The sequence below is a fragment of the Pinus tabuliformis genome, chromosome 7, assembly GCF_031772625.1.
Source record: "Pinus tabuliformis cultivar Carrire ecotype Pingquan chromosome 7, CPIR1, whole genome shotgun sequence".
Lineage (NCBI taxonomy): Eukaryota > Viridiplantae > Streptophyta > Pinopsida > Pinales > Pinaceae > Pinus > Pinus tabuliformis.
The window spans coordinates 1816324585-1816346813 of NC_142293.1; positions in this window are offsets into that span (position 1 = coordinate 1816324585).

Sequence of the window (22229 nt, forward strand, 5' to 3'; positions counted from 1 at the left end):
TAGAATTCCGTGCAGCTGTGACATTTTAAGGCTTTGTAGAATCTCTTTTTCTTCTACAGAAGAAACTTTAGATTCAAACCTAGGGGACAAAGATCTTAGAACTTTTTCAACCACAACAGCCTCTTTTATTTCTTCACCCAAATTTTTCATACAATTAACAATCTCATCTACACGAAGAAAATAGTTAGCCACACTTTCATCATTATACATCCTGAGATTTTCATACTGAATCCTGAGGGTTTGAAGTTTTGCTCTTTTTACCTGATCATCTCCTTCATAGCTCAGAACAATCTTGTCCCATATCTCTTTTGCAGATTTAAATTGCATTACCTTGACAAATTCTGATTGAGATAGGCATCCTAATAGAGTATTGACCGCCTTTGCATTTGTTTCATATTTCTTCTTTTCAGCCAGATCTGTAGGAGTTGCTGATGGAAAAGTATACCCCGTATCTATGATATCCCAGACTTCTGTACCAAGAGATTGAAGATAGGCAGTAACTCTTACCTTCCAATAAACGAAGTTTGTCCCATCAAAAATCGGTGGCCTGATTGATGCTTCCCTCTCGTAGTTGCTCATGATGCAAGATCTTCCTTCAAGCGATCAAGCTTCTTCTGAAGAACCTGCTCTGATACCAATTGTTGGAAATAATACTGAGAGGGGGGGTGAATCAGTATTATCAAATTCTTTTCAATATGCCTTCCAAATTTATACTTTAATTTATTCTTCATATATTGATCTTTAATTTGTATGTCAATGCCATATAATAATGAACAAGAACAAGAAAAATAGATAAGCACACCAAAGAACACCAGATATAAGGTGGAAACCTAATGTGGGTGAAAACCACTTGCTGCAATATGTCTCTATCTTCTTTCAATTAGAAACTTCTTTTACAAGGATTTTGTACTGGTGCAGTCCTTTACCAGTACGCAGGCTGCAACCTGCAGAGAGCTACAACTCTCTCTCATTTTCCAGTCTCTCCTGGAAGGGAGCTACAACCCCCTTTGCTCTTCTACTTCTTTAAGGACCACGTTTCATTAATTTTCAGACTGGATCCAAGAAGATCAAATAATCATCAAGTACATGCAAATCACCCAATCTCCTTATACAATCAATCACCCAACTTCTCAGAATGCTATAAACAGAAAAGTAATACCAGAAATCTAAACCCAGAACTCTGTAGCAATAGATAAAAGACAGCCAAAAAATGTTTCGAGACAGGTCCGCAACTTCCCCAATATAAACCTGCAGATATCCGCAGCCTTTCTGTGCGTGAACTGCGTAGATCCGCACTAGTTCCTTCTGCTGCTCTGCGTACCACCACACTTACTCCTTCTGTTGAACTGCGTACCTCAGCTCAGATCCGCACCTTCACTATCCATCTGACAGCGTACCTCCACACAGGTCTTTCTGTGCCTCTGCGTACCTCCGCAATGTGCTTTCTTCTGCACTGCGTACCCCGCACTGCGCCTTCTGCTGCGCTATGTACCCCCGCACTGCGTCTTCTCCGGCGCTGCGTACCCCCGAACTTACACCGTGGATCGTCTGCGAACCTCTGATTAGGGCCAAATTAACAGTCCTCCAATGTGTCACAGATAGTCAGATCCACAGATCTGATCATGCACCCAAGAGATCACAACTTATCAATAGATTCGCCTTAAGTTTTCTCCTTGATTTAGATCTAGCTTTGTAAAACTAATCACCCAAAATTTCAGATCTTAAGATATTCAAATTTCACAAGTGATTCTTCAAGTGATCTCTTTCCCCTTTTTATAGTCAATCCCTTATTCACAGTATGGGACAAAACCATCAAACACCAATACAATGGATCCAAACCTCGGTTCAACAATTTATATCATATACCACGGGCCAAAACCATAGGATCATGAAACGACGGGCTAAATACCAAGGGCCAAACATAAGAAACCCCACGTGAGCGCGCTTCTCTGCATTGGAGTGAGTGAACTGGGGGACCGCACCTTATGAATGGTGAACCTGCGGGTATGTCCGCACTCCCTGGACGGCGAACCTGCGGGTTCGCAACTTTTGAATAATGCACCTGCGAACCTCTTATTTTCCATCATTTTAAGAGCCTGAATAGAGATTTTCCACTTGAGTGAGTTTCCATCAAGTACAACACCTGTACCATAGAGCCAAACTAGAATCATAATGCCAACACTGCAAAGTTTCTATTTGAATATGTACTAACGCGATTTGGGTGTCCAAAGATTTTGATGAGTGATCGCGGTACGCACTTTCTCAATGAAACGATCAGCGCAGTAATGGAGGAATTTCAGGTATATCATCAGAAAAGCACGCCTTATCACCCATAGGCTAATGGGATGGTGGAAGTATCCAATAAGGTACTAGAGAACACGCTGACCAAGGTTTTCAATGCTCAATGAAGTGATTGGGACCTGTGCATACCTGTAGTATTATGGGCCTATCGAACAACGTGAAAAAATTTGACTGGACAGACACCCTTTAGGCTTGTATATGGTATTGAATCAGTGATGCCAATGGAATACATTGTGCCTAGTCTGTGCATAGCGGCACTCACGTGTATGATGGATCACGGAGCCCTGGAAGAAAGTCTCACGCAGCTTTCTAAGCTGGAGGAAGAAAGGTTTCTAGTTGGATTTCACCAACAAGTCCAAAAGCAGTGAGAAAAAGCATGGCATGATTGCACATTAAATTGTGCACCTTTAAGGTAAATGATCTGGTTTTTTTATATGATAGGAAGTTTGATAAATTTCAAAGGAAATTCAGTATGCACTGGCTAGGGCCCTATGTCATTAAGGAGATTACCGATAGTGGAGCAGTTCAGTTGGTTAAATTGAATGGAGATCCCTTCCCAGGAAAGGTGAATGAGAGCCGATTGAACCCATACACTGGTGATCTGACCAAGTGACTATATGAAGGTAGCATAATCTTAGCGCTCCAGGCAGCTGAAAGGAGGCGCAGGACTATAAACTACACTGCCTGGGTTGGGACACTACGCGAGCGGGGGATTGCGTGGAATGAGGAGGTGTTATAGGGTTTGCAATAGTGTGAAGAGAGTTGTGGTTCCCAAGGAAAAACCACACAAGTGAGCCAGAAAGTGACTGTTAAAGTCATTGTTCAATATTTGACAATGAGAATGCGGCCAAATGGAGCAGGCGGTTAGCATTTAAGACAAAATTTATGGGTAAGATCCTTGAAAATCTGCCGCCAATCTGGCATTAATGAACCAAAATTGGGGGGAATAGTTGGATTTGAATTCAAAATGGCCTATAAATTACATGTGGAGGCCCAACAAAAAACACTTGGCATTTTGAGCATTGATTTGGTGAGCTCTCAGAAGTGCATGATCCGTGCATTCTTTGAATAATTGCTTGAATACCCAACGTTTGATCAATTTCTAGAGTCCGACCACAATTTCGTCTGTGACTTTATCCCAGGATCAAAAGCTATGGATGTCGAAGTAGTGACAATTGAGGGAGTTGTGCTGGAGGTTGTTATAGAAGCAGAAGGAGTTGCTCCAAAAGTTGCAGAGGTACTAGCTGAAGTCCCCAAGTCACCACGGATTCTTAGACCAAAGCCTACCCCGACCAAGGAGAGTGTGAAGGATAAGAAGGGAAAGCAGGCTATGACACCAGTGTACACGTCACCTAGAAGAAACCCGAAGAGGACAAGCCCACCGCACAGGAAAAGGGAAAAACTATTAACTTGGAGCCAAAGGAGGAAGAGATGGAGAACGTTGAAGTTGAGGGTTCTGACCCTATTACTAAGTTGCCCGAATACGTCCCTCCGGAAAAGGGCAAGACCAAGGTGCTGAAGAACATTAATGAAAGCAAGGTCGCCTTGCACATACCTCTACTATTGGACAAGATTATCTTTGAAGGACCATGCTTGGGGGGGCTTCCGCTGTTGAAATTTGAAGATTGGGACTTAGCTGACACTGAGAAGTTCCCTCACTTGGCGATAGAACAACTAATGCACCACATTGTTCATACAACTACCGACATGACTATGTTGGAACTGCGGAAGTGGCTCAGGGGTGTAGACAAAGTAGGTCTGCTCAACCTATTATGGGTGTCGCACTATAATTGCACACCCATTACAGTATTGTTAATCAAGCAGCTACTATTCTTGGTTCACGATGGGTGTCTGTGGCTGGAGGAGCCAATACCCATCACCGACAGGTTGATCCATCTGATCATGCAGCTGCCCTATACTAGGGAAAATAAAGCCATGATGTTTGGTAGAAAAGGTGGCGAGCATGCCCTCGCGAGGCCATGAAGGATAAATTCAAGCTCATGAAGAAGCACCGAGGCTATGCCATCTCGAGTGTCTACAATCCTACGGTCAAGTGGCCACGCAGAGTTTGGCAAGAAAAATTATGCGGAAGTGTTGCGCAGATGAAGTGTTGGCACCCGTCGTCGCTCTAGTGGCCCAGTGCGCAAAAGGAGTTTAATTTCATTGGGTGCGCTACCTTTGTGGTGAGTTCCTTGCGAACTACCATGAGGCACAGGAGCTCAGAAATTCCTTCCACTATGCATGGCTCTTGTTGTCTATTGTGTTGGTAGCCTGGGAGCTACCTGAAGACAGTCAATTCCCCTCGGTCGTGGTGGACTTGCTAGAAGCACTGAAGTACGCTTTGCTGTGGGCGACCAAGGATGCTCAGTGCATCAAGGATAGCAAGATCTTTTGGATCTTGATGGAAATGAGTATACGCATGGCCATCAACTATAAGTTGCGATTGTCGCCTATTGTGTTTGCCAAACTATAGGAGTACATGGAGTTCAAGAAAGACTTTCAGTGCGTCTCGATCAGGGCATGGAAGGACCCTAAGAAAAAGTGGCATGACTTGCCTTACTTAGAGACTGATTACATGATCAATGCAGTGCTTGATCAATGGCTAGCAGAGTGGCGTACTGCCTCAAACTCGGCGATGGGATCGAGCAAGTCCGTTGCGTAGTGCAAAAAGGAGGAGGCCAAGCTCAAAATGGCACAGCTAGTTGAGAAGAGAAAGAAGGAGGTTGAGGCTAAGGCCCAGGCAAAGCACAATGCCGCATAGCAGGTGGAAGAATAGATAGGTGGAGCAGAGCGTGGCACTGACAAAGGTGCGAAGTCACCCTCGTGTGAAACAGAGGAAGAAACGGACGAGCAGAGAAAGCATCACAGAGCAGACCTGTAGACGGTGTCGTACCGCATCAAATTCCCAAGAGAACAAGAAAAAGTGTGGCTATGGAAGAAATCCAAGGCTAGTAGGACGTCGCTGGACCCAATCACCCTAACAAAGGGAGATTTGAATGAAATTGGAGATACGGTGCAAGATGTCACCACGGAGGTACTATAGCAATTTGAGCAACAACAGTAGCAACTATTGGGGGTCATCCAGACGAGTCTACCTAAGCTTCATATCCGCGCATCATAGACCAGGGCAGCGTCCACCAGCCTTGCCATCGGTACTTCAGAAGCCGCCGTGATGCTGCATGTGAAGGACTCCCAAGTGATAGTGCTGCCAAGGCGAGCACTGACCACAGAAAATGAAGCTGACGGGCCCGATATCATTTCCCTCAAGGGAGTAGGGATGAACTTGGCAACACTTCCTGGTGAGGCGCTCCACCTACTGTAGGATGGGGTGATCGTGTAGCTGAGGGCCTGCAAACAATGTGCTTTGCAGGTGATCAGTGAGCAGAAGATCAATAATATGCAGATGGCCCTACAACGAGACACCGTCCTCACTTCCATGGTGGAACTTACTACCACAAATCAGCGCATGATTAAGGCTATGAAGGAATCCTGCCGAACGATCCCCGAATTGGCCATTCCTGAGGATGCGGAGGCAGATGAAAAGGTCCACAAACTTGTGACGGGGGTGCGTGACACTCACACAAAGTTGGCAAATGTTCAAATGGAGCTAAAGCTCCAAATTGCAGAGTTGTAGTTGAAGGCCCAGCCTTCAAATCCATTGGAAGTAAAGGAGCAGCGCGCAACCGCTGTCACAGAGGTGATACTGGAAGTAGACAATGCAGTAGCATACTGCACATGGTTGTTTGAACAGTTTTCTAAAGTACTAACTAGCCTGCAAGAAGATCCTAATGTACAGAGGCTGGAGACAAAGGCACAAGAACTGCTGCAGCGCTATGACGAAGTGAAAGGAACAGTGCACACTGTCGCCCTCACAAAGAGACTTGTGAAGTTGCAGGAGGCCAAAACACTGAAAGAACAAGTAGATGTAGCTTAGCACAAAGAGGCAGTGCTGAAGGCATGCTTGAAGCCTTGGTTGGACGAGGCCTATTCGGTCACAGCCTCCATTGAAGGCAAGCTTGCTAGTCTACAGGCGACTCCATAGAAGCTTCAGGCTGACAGTTCAGGAACAGCAACAAAGCATTTGGTTGAAAAAGTGAAGCAGGCGATCATGCAGTGCACCACCAAAGTGGTAGTCCTACAGGTCGAGCTGGGAGGTCCTTGTGCCAAGATCTCCATGCCCACAGAGTGACTCGATGGTGAGTTACCATGTCTGTGGTGGGGGCCTGTTGGGAACGGGTTCCCCCAAGAGTAGTTTTTGGGCTAAAAGCCCATGTTTTGGGACAATTTTGTAATAAATTAGTAAAGTATCTATATTTTGTGGTCATGGAGAGCAAAGGTGTCAAGATTCATAAAGGGTTGTCTGCCCTTATTTTGTAAAGTGTAAAGTCAACTGTAAAGATCTACCCGTAGTCCGCGGACCATGGGATTACGGAGCTAATTAAGTAATCTTTAGGTAGCTTGGGAAGTTTTTGGTAGTGATTTCTAAGTGTTCTCAGGTCTTAGTGTAGGTAGAGGCTCTGCAGCTAAGTGCGCAGAGGCCTAGGGTGGAAGTCCGCAATTCAGTGCGCGAACCCCTGCAGCTATGTGTGAAGGGAGGATAGAGTCTATATTAAACTATAAGATATCAATAAAGAGAAGTATTCTGAAATTACTGTGTATTTAAGTCTCTGTTAATGCATCTAATTATAGTACGTTACGATCTGGGTTTATATTACAATGCTTATTTGATGTGCAAATTTATGTGATTATATTTGTTAATTAAATGCAAGTAAGAATATCAATTTACGCGACGATAACTGTAATTGATTGGTAGAATAAGTAGAACACTTTAGATAACCCAAGAACCTATACAATACATCATCATAGAAGCGCCAAAAGTAACTAATCTGTTGGGTAGGGCTGCGTGAAGGTCAAGCATACGCATTCATGGAGGTACTGAGGGGCGGGATAAAAGGTAGAACGATAAGCCCTAAATCTTAGCCACATGCGTGAAGGCAGGAGCAAGAGGTATAAACTAACATCACAACCATATCAAGGTGCAGAAACTTGGTTCCAGCATCCCCCCATACTGATTCAAGTGAGACTTTGGTCCGCTCTCTACAGGCTGATGTCGAAAGGGACAATAGTGTAGGGATTTTTTTGGCTGACTAACGTTGAATCTGGGTCAAGGCCCACAAATCCAACAGGGGGTGAATCAATATTTCTTTTCAATTGTTATTTTTACCAGTTAGATTTTTCACAATTATAATCAGAAATGAAATAAATAATAACTTTATTAAGAGAGGAATTGAATCCTCTTTTCAAATAATTGAGTACAATAATAGTTGAGGGCACCAACCCTTCAATGTTCCAAGCACCAACTTGGACTTTTTAATGAGGCTCCTACCTCTTAGGTTTTGACCCTATTCTTCTCAAGACTCTAACCTTGTATTTAGGGGCACCAATCCCTAGGACACCAATCTGAATTACTTCTTTTAATAGAGAATGTGTGATGCACTTACTTGAATGTCCTTGGCAAGTTATGTATTGTTAAATCAGCTCTAAAGGTATCTTCTCAAGGCTTCTTTAATTCAACCCAAGTCTTCACTATTCTAGTCTTCAATTCCTTGACAAGGCCATTGGTCCTTTAAACCTCTAGATTCATTATTGTTGAAGGCTCACAAGTTCTTCATTGTTTAGTACTTCACTCTCCAAACACTCCACTATCCAAGGCTTTTGAGTTTTTTACTTCAAAGTCAACACTGGACTGTAACTTGCTCCAACCAATATTAGTGGGTTGCTCCTTCAACTAAGGTATGCTTCGCTGGCTTCCACAAATGATTATTCTTGATTCGAGCTTGAGGTAGAACAATTTTGTGTGTGATAAGTGCATTGAATTATGTGTGTCTGATGAGGATCTGACCCACTATTCCTGAGTATGAGGTAATTGCCACAAGAATGAGCTTTAAACAACCACCCAAATCCAAGTTATATTTCCACTAGGACAGTCCACACCGAGGCACTGTACAGTCCAGGACAAGGGAATCTGAGGCACTGAGCCTATGTTGCACCAATCTAAGTCACACCAAGAAAAATTGTTGCACCAACCACTGTCAAGATATGTTACTATAATTTGAGAGAATTTGAGGAGAAGTTACTACAGTTCAAGGAGAAAAGAGTCACCACTCCAAAGTTATGTTACAATTTGTGGAAAGATATTGCAATCCAAGCCCTAATCCAATCCCATTAAACAAGAATCTCAGCTACTTAAGCTTGTTGCTGCATAAAATGGAGCCTGTCAAGATGTCTCATCACTGTCCAAGAGTATTTTGTTGTCACAAGTCCGAAGGATTATTATAAATTTTAACCCAAACAAAACAGCCTTCAAAATGCTCCTCGGTGGTCTAGTTCACGAGTTGTGAACCCTGTTCCTTCTCTCTGTCTTTTTGTTGACCGAAAAGATGGTTGTAAAATGAATCTCGAACTGTGTATTAATAGGCTTCTTGTAAGGAGGAACGAAGAGACATGTCCCTTCAATCAGGTCGACATGAGTAGGCCAAGTATAGGTCAGCTCATAGAAAAATATAAATTTTATATCTTAAAAAATTTGTTTTCTCATCAACCATTTGGAATTTCGGAGCAAGTAATGGCTCATTGGAAAGAGAAAAAAATCCTCTTTTAGATGGTATGGAAATCATTATGAAGGGATTCCTCTAAGGTGGTGAAAAACGTTTTTCTTTGTGACTTCCCTTGAATTATTTAGTGCAAAAGATGCTTAGGGTAGTATGGCTTCTCTTGGAATAGTATTGCTTCATCATAGGAGTCATGTCATCATGAAACTAGTGCAGTGATGGTGTAGTAATCAATAGGAGAGCTCAACGGGTATATATTTCATCAATGAAAATTATTGACCAACAACCTTAGTGGATTGATGATCCAGGTGGATGTTGGTGGCCACCCACCTATCCCACTTGGACCCCCACAACTGTCTCTTTCAATTTTTCAGTTTCCTTAATTGTAGAACAATTTACTATTTGTGGCAGTTTTTTGGGTCCTGAATTTCCGGAGATGTTTTGAGGCCCTAAATGACATTTTTTGAGAAAACTAGGAGCAACATGGGTCCATGGACCGATGTTTCTCACTCAAAAGTTATATTCCTTGGATAGATCTTTCTAATGAGGTATTGTGCATGTCAAAAAGAGATTTTATGCCAAATTTACGACCCTAGGAAGTTGATGTACCAATTTACCTAAACGGGGCCCATAGTTTGGCACTTCATCTCCTAGGGTTAGGTTTTTGGATGTTTATGGTTTTCCATTGTTTCTCAACAATAAATAGGTATTCAAACCTCATTGTAACTCAGTTCAGAGGCATGTAGCTGCCACATCTCTTCTAAGAGATAAGCTACATCATCCTAGCTGGTTTATTTCCATTTCTATTTGTAAGCATATTTCAATATTTTACATTAATGAAATGAAGTGTTATTTCTACTGCATCTTCGTATTTATGGTTATATATGTAATTTGTTGTGTTCCTGTTTAAATCTGGATCAGTGGTATCAGATCGGTCTGCTCTTTCTCTTTTTTTATTTGCATGTCCCAAACAAGGTCAGGATATAAAGAGTTAGGGCTTGAACTGGTCAAACCCTTGCAAGACTAGCCTTGCAAATCCCAATGGCCTCCCATGGCGGATGAAAAAAAAAAGAAGAGGGAGCAGGAGATCCTATCAAAATATTTCTCGAAGAAGCCCTCAAGCGATAAAGGAACGCGATGATGGAAAACTTTGCCCAGATCCTTCAGCGGCTACCCAGGGGCGACACATCTACTTCCAATAGCTATGCTAGAAATGCCACACCCTTTAAGGTACAAGTTAACTTTGAAATCCCGATATTCGAGGGTCAGATAGATGCAGATTCCGTAGATAAATGGTTAAATCTGCTATATGGTTATTTTTTTGTTCATGATTTTTCCAGTTGGGAAAAGATCACTTTTGCACTTCTCAAAGTAGCCCCCCATGTCAAGGACTGGTGGGAAACCTACTGTGAGTAGAAGGATGAAAGTATGGCCTCACTATTTCAGCCGCACCCACTTTGAATTCATTCTGGAATCCCATCAAGGAGCAGTACTACCCTGTCAAAAGCTATGAGGATAAATACATAAAGTGGACCACGCTACGGCAGGGAAGGGACTAAGATGTGTCGAGTTCAAAAATATTTTTCATAGCCTTCAGAAAAAGTTGGGTATCAAGGATTATGAGTTTCATTTGGTACTCAAATACCACGGCTACCTACATAGGTACATACAGGATGAGATGGAGTTCTTGGACATCTCCTTGCTTTACACGACATACCAATACATTGTCAATATCGAGCAGAAGTTCAAACAAAAGAAGCAAGACTTTGGATCTAAGAATCTGAAGAATAAAGGACAAAACCAAGGCGGGGTGACCCAAGAGATCTCGTCTAAGTAGAAAGAAAAGAACAACACCACGAAGTCAAAGAAGGACACATGAAAGTGGTGTGAGTTCCATAAGAGCCCCACTCACAACACAAGTGAATGTCGGACCAAGCAGTCATTGGTGGCCGAGTTGAAGGCTTCAGAATCAAATGCATGTTCTAACCCTGAGTCAAAACCCGACAAGGGGAATGAAAAATGGAAGCAAATCATTGATGAAGGGCTAGTGCCACTGTTGCCACCGCCAAGGTCCATAAGAATGAGCCTAAAGATCCAAATAAGGGGGAGCATCTTTTCCACTCACAGATGTGGGTGAAGGGTTCATCGCTACAATTCATTGTTAATAGTGGGAGCCAAAAGAACCTCATTTCAGCAGGGGTCATGAAGCAGCTGGACCTACCGACCACACCACATGCGCAGCCGTACATCATCAGGTGGCTTCACCAAGGGCGAGATCTCCAATTTCACCAGCAGTGTCGCCTTCCCTACAGCATCAAGCCCTTCACAAATGAGGTATTGTGTGATGTTGCACCTCTTGATGTTTGTGATGTATTATTAGGCCAACCATACTTGTGGAAGCGACATGCTATGTATGAGTCAAGGCCCCGAACTGTTATTATTTGTTTGGGTAATTCATTATACAAGATACCGGAGGTAGCTCCACCTACCGCCACCTCATTGATCTCTGCTAAGAATTGCAGCAAGATCATCTCCCAAACTAGGAAATTCATTTTATGTCTGGTTTGCTCCCAAAGTAAGGAGAAGATCGTCACCACATCCATGACGGCCGCGAAGGGTTCTGTTATGAAACCATCTCAAGAAAAGATAGAAAAGAAAGATCAACGCCTTAGAATTCAGCCTCTTCGAGGGGGCAACCTCCTTTACATTACATAAATGAACAATTCTTGGATGATACAAATGACAAAACCTCCTTTCTATATATAGGAGTCTAAGGAGTCACAATATAATCCAGCCGACCTAACAATAATAATATAAAGCCACAAAAATAACAATAGAGGGATTCTATGGGGCACAGAAATAACAATATGGGGGTAATAGGGGCACAACAATATAAATAAGGGGTATAACTACAATAGTAATGGGGTAATCACTAGTATTATAGGGACCCAACATGCCCCTCTCCTTCAAAAAAGTGTTGTCCTCAACGCTTGAGTAGTTCTGGATACTTCTGCATAAAATTCTCATCCTCCCATGTGGAATCTTCAGCGGATAAGTTCTTCCACTTGATAAGATACTCTGAAATTGATCGATTTCGTAGCTGTCGAGTTCTTGTTTCTGTGACTGCTTCCGGTTCCAATATAATTTTTCCTTCCTCGTCAAGTTCTGGCAATATTGTTTGAACTGGGAGCTTGTCGCCTATAACCTTCTTTAAACATGAAACATGGAAAACTGGGTGCAATCGAGAAGCTGCAGGAAGCTCCAATTTGTATGCCATAGTACCAATCTTTTCCAACACCTTGTACGGACCATAATACTTTGGTGATAATTTATTATCCTTCTTAGCTTGCTTTAGGGACATTTGCTTATATGGTTGTAGCCGTAGGAATACCCAATCACCTACATCAAAACTTCTTTCACTGCGATGTTGATCTGCCTGTTGTTTCATTCTATTTTGTGCCAACACGAGGTTATCCTTTAAGAGTTGGAGGACTTGTTGTTGATGTTCGATGTGATGTTCCACTGCCTGAACCTTAGAATTTTCTCTTAAATATGATGTGATGGATGGTGGTTGATACCCATAAAGTGCCATAAATGGGGTCATTTTTGTTGCTGTATGGAAGGAAGTGTTATACCACCATTCAGCCAGAGGCAACCATTTGACCCATTGTGTCTGTTTATCAGATACAAAGCAACGAAGATATCCTTCCAAACATTTGTTTACTATCTCAGTTTGCCCATCAGATTGAGGATGATAAGATGAGCTATGAGCTAACTGAGTACCAAGACAAGAAAATAATTCTGTCCAAAAATTTCCAGTGAAAATGGGATCTCTGTCACTTACAATAATCTTTGGGTTTCCATGTAGCTTTTGAACTGTTTCCATAAATGCAGTAGAAACTGTACTGGCTTTAAATGGATGTGATAATGCACAAAAGTGTGCATACTTGGTAAGTCTGTCAACTACCACCATGATGACACTCTTTCCCTCAGACTTGGGTAAACCTGTGATAAAATCCATTGAAACCTCCTCCCAACGTTGGCTTGGAATGGATAAAGGTTGTAATAGACCCGGTGTCTTAATTGTTTCAACTTTATTTTGTTGGCAAACCAAACATTCCGCCACAAACTTTTGAATATCTGATTTAAGGCCATCCCAAAAAAATTCCTTCTTAACCCTGTGGTAAGTTTTTAAAAATCCTGAGTGCCCTCCTAAGGGAGAAGTGTGCAATTCCATAAGAATCTTTTGTTTTAGCTGGGAATTCTTACAGAGGTATAAGCGATCTTTGTACCATAACGAATCATTTTTCCAGCTAAATGTATCAGAAGTACTGGAATCTTGTTGTAGCTTTCGAATAAGTGCCCACACTTCTTCGTCATTCTTCCATTCCTCCTTTGCTTCGTTTATCCAATCTGGTTGGATAATAGAAATGGCACACAACAATGCTTCCACATCCTCATCCTTTCTTGAGAGTGCATCTGCCACCACATTTTGCTTCCCTTTTTTGTAGATGATTTCAAAGTCATAACCCAACATCTTTGTGACCCACTTTTGTTGCTCTTCAGAGGATAATCTTTGTTCTAAAAAGTATTTAAGGCTATCATGATCCGTTTTTACCTTGAAGTGTCTTCCCATTAGGTAGGGTCGCCATTTCTTAAGTGCATGGAGTATTGCCAACATTTCCTTCTCATAAATAGCTTTGCTTAAAAACTTTCCCTTGATTGGACGACTTTCAAAAGCAATGGGTCTTTCATCTTGCATTAGAACAGCACCAATTCCATTTCCTGAAGCATCACATTCCACAATAAAGGTTTTTGTGAAGTCCGGTGTAGCTAAGACCGGTGCTTGGCACATTGCCTCTTTAAGATGTTCAAAGGCCTTTGTTGCTTCCGGAGTCCATGAAAATGAATCTTTCTTCAATAATGTTGTTAGAGGTGCTGCTATTCTCCCATAATTCTTAACAAACTTGCGATAATACCCTGTCAACCCAAGAAATCCTCGCAGATGCTTTATGGATGTGGGGATTTTCCATTCCTTAATGGCTTTAATTTTGCTAGGGTCTACCTTAACTCCTTCATGAGATACAATATGACCCAAATATTCCACCTCCTGGACTCCAAAGAAACATTTGGATCTTTTTGCATATAATTGTTTCTCCTCCAATAGTTGTAGCACCTTGTCAACATGTTCAACATGATCCTTCCAAGACTTGCTGTAGATTAGTATATCATCAAAAAATACTAACACAAATTTTCTAAGGAATGGTTTGAAAATTGAATTCATCAAACCTTGAAATGTTGAAGGTGCATTGGTAAGGCCAAAAGGCATGACCAAAAATTCATAATGACCCTCATGAGTTCTAAATGCCGTTTTCGGAATGTCTTCAATCTTCATTCTGATTTGATGATATCCCGAACGAAGATCCAACTTGGTGAAGTAAATTGATCCATGCAATTCATCCAGTAATTCATCAATGACAGGAATGGGGAACTTATCTTTAATAGTGAGCTTGTTGAGCTCCCTATAATCTGGACACATGCGCCATGATCCATCCTTCTTGTGCACCAATACTACTGGAGCTGAGAAAGAACTTTGACTCGGTTGAATTATACCAGCCTCTAGCATTTCTGCAACCATACGTTCAATTTCACTTTTTTGGACATATGGATATCTGTACGGCCTGATGTTTGGAGGAACACTTCCTGGAATCAGATGAATAGCATGATCATGATCACGCATAGGTGGGAGACCTTTGGGAGTCTCAAATACCTTGGAATGATTGTCCAGGACTTTTTGGAGATCTGGAGAAATAGATGATTCCAATGTGGAAACATCTAGCGAACATAATTGTGCAATTACACCTCTTTGCTCCTTTTTTAGAAGCTTTGTCATGCCATTAGAGCTGATTATCTTTCCTGGTTTCCCTGCAATACCCCTTAATTCAACTTCCTTTCCTTCCACAGAAAATTTCATGAAAAGTTCTTGAAAATTAAAAGCTATTGTAGCCATTGGACTCCTAGTACAACATCAGCACCTCCCATTGGAATGGAAAGCATTGGGCTAGTCAATACATATTCTCCCATGGATAGCTTGATATTATGGCACTTTCCAGAACAATTTATTGTTCCTCCATTTGCAATCATCACTTGACACTCTGGTGCTGGATATAGGAAGCAATTCAATTCTTTTGCTACCCTACAATGAATAAAATTGTGGGTGCTTCCTGAATCAATCAACACTATTACCTTTTTCTTCTTGATTTGTCCTTCTATCTTGATGGTTTGAGGAGTGGTAATTCCCGCCAATGCATTACAAGATATGGTCGGATTTATTTGTTCTTCATCTAGGCTTTGTTCCTGGAATATATCCTCTTCTTTTGACCTTTCTTGCTCCTTTTCTTCTTCCTCTTCACAATCTATGTAGAATAATTTCTTCTCAGCACACTTATGACCTTTTGTGTATTTGCTATCACAATTGTAACAAAGCCCTTTTGCTCTTTTTTCTTCCAATTGTTGTGGTGTCAACCTTGTAGGTTGTGGAAGACTATGGGCAACAACACTTCCGTCTTTATAGTTGTGAATGGTATGCTTCCTAGTTGCCATAATTTTGCTTTCCATTTTTCTTGCTAACCTGAATGCCTTCTCTAATGAATCAGGTTCCCAAAGGCGCACATCATGTTGGATATTATCCTTTAAAGACCCTATGAACACATCAATCCTATGCTCCTCTGGAATATCTTTTACCCTTATGTTCAATTTTTGGAACTCCTCAATGTGCTCCATTATTGAACCCTTTTGTTTGAGACTTATCAATTGGCTAAAAAAAGTGTTGCTTTTTGTATCCTCATAATGTGCTATCAATTCTTCCGTAAAAATTGCCCAAGTGATAAATTGTTTACGAGAACAAAGCCATTGATACCATACAAACTGATTTGGTTCCAAATATAAAGTTGCCATACGTACCTTTTGTGTGTTTTGCACATTATTGAGATCGAAGAATTGCTCCATCTGTAATATCCATGTGGCGGGATCCTTGCCATCAAACTTCCTCATATCGATTTTTGGAATATGGTGATTCTTCGATCCAACATTAGCATCTATGGAATCATGATTAACATTTCTTTTGTTCTCATCATGAGTTTCCTTTACTACCTTTTCACCATTAGTAAGTATTTCTTGTAGAAAATTAGTCAAATCTGTCTTCAAATCTGCCATGCCTGTCTTCAAATTTGTGTTCAAATCTATCTTCAAATTGTCCATCTTAGCTTCCATGCCATTCATCTTAGCTTCCACGCCATTTATCTTAGCTTCCACGCCATTTATCTTAGCTTCCACGCCATTTATCTTAGCATCTGTTAACTTTTGTGAGCGTGACATTTGTTGCACTTGTTCTTGTAATTTTGATATATCATGTAGCATTTCTTCCTCTTCTTCATGAGTCATGCTAGAGCTTTCAGGTTCCTTACTAGGTGTTTGCATTTTCTTTCCTCGGGGCATCAGTTACCGATAATAATGCTCTACTATGCCCTTTGAATTCCTTCAAAATAAATTTTCAAACCAAGCTTAAGCAAAAATTTAAAAAAAATCTACACACCTTTTTTCACTTTGTAGGAGCTCAATATTGCCTCTGATGTATCTCTGTACTTTTCAATCATCTAGTTCTAAACTTGTGACCTGTAGTAGCTCTCTGTGTCCTCTTTCCAATGCCACAAGTCTGACCCAAATTGGATTCTCCAAGGAAGAGTTATGCGAAATCTCCCACAGTGACTTGATTATAGACTAGTTCAGTAGAGCGAGATTGTACGATGTGCCACGAGTCACTGTTTCGACCTTTGGATCTAAAAAACACCCACAAGAAACTACAGTCCGTCCTCTTTCTGTACCTTCTTACGAAATTTCAATCCGATCCCCAGAGAGAAAGTTATGACGATTTTCCCCAGGTCACCTGTTTTGAATGTAATTCAGGAGTCTGCAAAAAGACCAACTTCCTCAGATCATATCTCCGCAAATATCGCGCGAAAAGCTCTGAAATTCGGACCCAAGGTTCAGCGCGATTTCTTCTCAAATGGGTTTTTTTGCGACTTCTGAAACATCACAGAAAAAAAGTTATAGCGAAAATGCCACGATGACCTGTTTGGAGCAGCGAAACCCTAGAATCCAAAGCTCTGATACCAAATGTTATGAAACCAGCTCAAGAAAAGATAGAAAAGAAAGATCAACGCCTTAGAATTCAGCCTCTTCGAGGGGGAAACCTCCTTTACATTACATAAATGAACAATTCTTGGATGATACAAATGACAAAACCTCCTTTCTATATATAGGAGTCTAAGGAGTCACAATATAATCCAATCGACCTAACAATAATAATATAAAGCCACAAAAATAACAATAGAGGGATTCTATGGGGCACAGAAATAACAATATGGGGGTAATAGGGGCACAACAATATAAATAAGGGGTATAACTACAATAGTAATGGGGTAATCACTAGTATTATAGGGACCCAACAGGTTCCTCCATGCAGCAACAATAGGGGATGGATATAGTCATGAAAGAATACAAGAACATCTTCTCCTCACCCGCAGAGGTACCGTTGCACTATCAGGTCAAGCATTCATTCGATCTGACTCCTAGAGCACCTTTACCCAACAGGTTGATATATCACCACTCCATTCTGGAAAATGAGAAGTACAAGCAAAGACATGATCAGCATCAGGTACCACACAAGTTTCAAGTGGGCGACAAAGTCTCATTGCATCTGCAGAAAGAACACCTTACAAGAGCCCATCAGAAGCTCATACCACTCTAATATGGTCCTTACACCATTACCAAGGTTGTGGGAAACAATGCTTTGGAGCACATCATTCCCCCATTCCTTTGCTTGCACCAAGTGTTCAATGTGGACCACCCTTGACCATGCTTCCCACCATTACTGGACACATCAGAGGTTGCAGAACAGCTCACCAGGGACCAAGTTCAGCAGAAGTTTCCTCGTCTCATGGAGGAACTCAACGTAATGGGGACCATTGCTTCCTAAGGGGGGAGGAATGATCTAGGTGGATGTTGGTGGTCACCCACCTATCCCACATAGACCCCCACAATTGTCTCTTTCAGTTTTTCAATTTCCTTAATTATAGCACAATTTACTATTTTTGGCAGTTTTTCGAGTTCTAAACTTCCGGAGCCGTTTTGAGGCCCTAAATGAAGCTTTTTGTTTTTGGGAAAATTGGGAGCAACATGGGTCCATGGACCAACGTTTCTCACTCAAAAGTTGTAGTCCCTAGACAGATCTTTCTAATGAGGTATTGTGCATGTCAAACAAAGATCGTATGCCAAAGTTACGACCCCGGGAAGTTGATGTACCAATTTACCCAAATGGGGCCCATAGTTTTGCGCTTCATCTCCTAGGGTTAGCTTTTTGGATGTTTAAGGTTTTCCATTTTAACTCAGTTCAGAGGCATGTAGTTGCCACATCTTTTCTCAGAGATAAGCTACCATCGTTCTAGCTGGTTTATTTTCATTTATGTTTGTAAGCATATTTCAGTATTTTACATTAATGAAATGAAGTTTTATTTCTACAGCATCTTCGTATTTACAGTTATACATGTAATTTTTTGCATTCCTGTTTAAATCCGGATCAGTTTATTTGGTCCAATTTGTGCACCTTTGATCCTAGCCCCAAGTTCAACTCTTCCCTACAAGTTTTATATTCTTGTCTTGTGAGCTTTGTGGTTGTTGATTTTGAGTTTAATGAATGTGTAAGTGAATGAGAAGGTTGTAGAGAAGTAGTGTATGATTCAAACTTATTGGAGAGCATTGTTAATCTAGTTTTCATTGATTTCAATATATTGAAGAAGGCAGGGACTTGGTGGCAATCAATGAAGGAACCAAACGATGGAGAAGCCCAACACTCAAAGACACTCTGCCCTACCTCCATTTCTACACTAATGATGATCAGTCACATTAAATAATATTTTTCTCCATCTTAGAGGAAGAATATCATCATGAGACCCATACCATATTTTAGAGCATACTTTTAGCTTTCTAATGAGCTATCACATGCCCCGAAACTCCAAATATTTTAGGAGATATGAATTTTTTAAGAAAAGGGTATAATTATGGTCAGTAAGCCGACCTGAACTTGTCAAACTCATGTCGGCTTAGCTAGGAGACACGACCTTTCGTTTTTCATATGCAAACAAGTATATATACAGAAGGAACTCCGCATTTTTGAAGCACAGAACAATTTGGTGTGAAAAGATAAGGATATACAGTTCACATCTCGTGAACTAAGGACAGAGCTAGCCACCTTAAGAACTGATTTGCGGATTGTTGTGCCTAAAAACTGAAGTGCGGATAAGGGGTTTGCACTTATACTTCACAAGGGTCTACTTAACTGTGGGTCTGTCCAACTGCGGATTAAATCAATGAACTGTGGACTGTAAAAGGTTGTGGAGAAGTATTTAAGGACTGCGGACAGAGACATCATCTTAAAACAAAACTGTATACAGTTTAAGCGGTGGACCATCTTATTCAGGCTCAGACTGCGGTGCAGAAACTCTGATCGTGATGGATACTTAATCACAGTGGATCATAATTGTGCCTCCATTAACACAGTAACTCTGATTTTTTGGCTCCAGTATTGCTCAAACTGTGGAAAGGTATTTCAAATAGAGACCTGGACACTCTTCTCGGACAGCAGTGACAGTGGAGGATTCTCTATGATGCAGTGAAGTGAAATGACCAATTTGTACAGTGGCTTGGAGCTTGTTATGTAGCTGAGCTATGGTTTATGAACTGAGATTGCAGCAACAGTGAAGTCTAGTGGTGGACAAGGTACAGTGAAAATTAAGTGAAGTTAATCTCAAGTATTTTTGGAATAAAAAAATTCAAGTTATATTTATATTTTCTATTAAGAACAACAGGATTGGTGTCCTTGGAGTCGATGCTCCTAAACACAAGGTAGGTGCCTTGTATTAGATAGGGTGAAAGCCCTAGAGGTCGGAGCCTCATCTGGTGCTTGGGAACAAATAACATACATTGTATTTATCCTTTTATACTCAATAAAATTATTCTTATACATTTCTCTAATTAAATTGTGAAGAATCTAAATGGTAATAATAACAATTGAAAGAAAATACTAATTCACCCCCCTCTCAGTATTTCCAACAATTGGTATTGGAGCCAACTTCTTCATAATCAGTCTAATAGCTGGAAGAACGATTCTTAGTCACAATGAAGAATCAAGAAGTGTCAGGAAGGCTTCCTATGTTCGATGGCACAAATTTTGGTTTTTTGGAAAAAAAGAATGTCCTGCTACTTAATGTCCCTTGGACCTGAAGTTTGGCATTCAGTTTTGAATGGGTACATTGCTCCTTCCACTCTTCCAGCTGATCAAGATGAAAGGAAATCTTACATTGCAAATGCGAAAGCCTTAAATTCCATCACTAGTGGAATCGTTCATTCTGAATTTACAAAAGTCATGAATTGTGACTCAACCAAAGAAGTATGGGATAAGCTAGTTAGCTTATACGATGGGGACTCCAAAGTTAAGAAGGCAAAGCTTCAAACTCATAAAAGGCAATTCGAAAGTCTGAAAAATGGATGATGAAGAAGATATTGGATCATACTTTCTTCGAGTAGCTAAAGTGGTCAACTCTCTTAAAGGATTGGGAGAAAAGATTGAAGAAAGCACTATTGTCCAAAAGGTCTTAAGATCTCTCCCTGATAGATTTGACTCCAAAATAAGTGCTATAGAAGAAATGAAGGACCTAGATACTCTCAAGATGGATGAACTTATGGAATCCTCATTGCCTATGAGATGAGGAAAGGAATCCCAAGTTCCAAAGATGCAGCATTCAAGACCTCAAAATCAAAAAATGGGAAAGGATGGAATACTAGCAGTGATGACTCTATTGTTGAATCTGAATTGGCACAATTTGTATGAAGACTAAAGAAAGGATCCAAGCTAAAAGGTAAGTACCCTCTTATTTGTTTCAAATGTGGAAGAATAGGTCATTATGCTGCAAAATGTCCTCATAAGCATGATATTGATGATGAGGAGGTCTCTAAAAGGATGGTATACAAAAAGAAAGGGTTCAAAAAGAATAATTTTTTCTCTAAGCAAGATGAGTATGATGAATATGAATATGTAGTCATCAAATGGAAATCAACTAATCATTTCCCTCATCACAAAGGAGGTAATGATGAATTAGATGAAGAAAATGACTATGTTGGAAGCCAAGAAGCATTAGTCATGGCATTCACAAATAATGATGATTTAGGACTAGAAGTAAATGTAGATGAATTGTTAATGAGCGCCATTGAATAAAATGAGAAATTACGAAATAAAATCATCTCTCTCAAAGTAGAAAAGGAGGAAGCAAAAAAGAAGGGAATACCTCTTGGAAAATAAGCTAAAATAAAAGGAAGAAATTTGTGAAAATCATGAAGCTAAAATAGTATCTCTGATGAAGGAATTGGATCACGTCAAAAAGAGTTGGGAAAGCTATCAAACACTTGACATTATCCTAAATGCTCAAAAACCTCAATATGACAAATCTGGGATAGGTTTAAAGTAGAATCATTAAGTACTAGGGATAATGCGAAAATCTATGCTGACATACTTTCCAACAACCCAAAGGAAGAAAAATCATTTCATCAAAGGCCCATCTCAAATCCAAAGAATGAAGAAAGAGTAACTCCAAGGAAGAATGTTGATTCAAATCATGGCTATTACAACAGGTACCAATCTATCTTTTTCGGGCATTGTTATTATTGTAAAAATTTTGGTCATCAAGCTAAACATTGCATGGCTCATAAGAATAAAACACCAAAATTGAAGGATCAAACAAACAAACCATATGATCTCAAAGGGAAAGGACAAATCAAGACCTACAACTCTTTTGATCCTTTGGCCAAATTTGATCCAATATGCTCATTATGTAATGATAATGGACATAATGAACAAAATTTCTCCCTCAAAAGAAGAGAAGAAAAAAATGAGAATCCCAATACGAATAAATGTGGCCTAGCCCTATGTGCTCATAGTGATGAAAATCATTAGTTTTTGGATAGTGGGTGCTCCAGACATATGACAGGTGACAAAAGGAGGTTTGTCTCATTCAACAAAAAGGAAGGAAATGTATCCTTTGGAAGTGGATCTGCCAAAATTGCTGCAAAAGGAATTGTTACCCTTATTAATGGAAAAGGAAAGGCTCAAAATGCTTTGCTAGTAGATAGGCTCAAACACAATCTCTTGAGTGTTAGCCAAATCTTTGATCAAGGACATAATGTTGTCTTTAGCACCAAAGATTG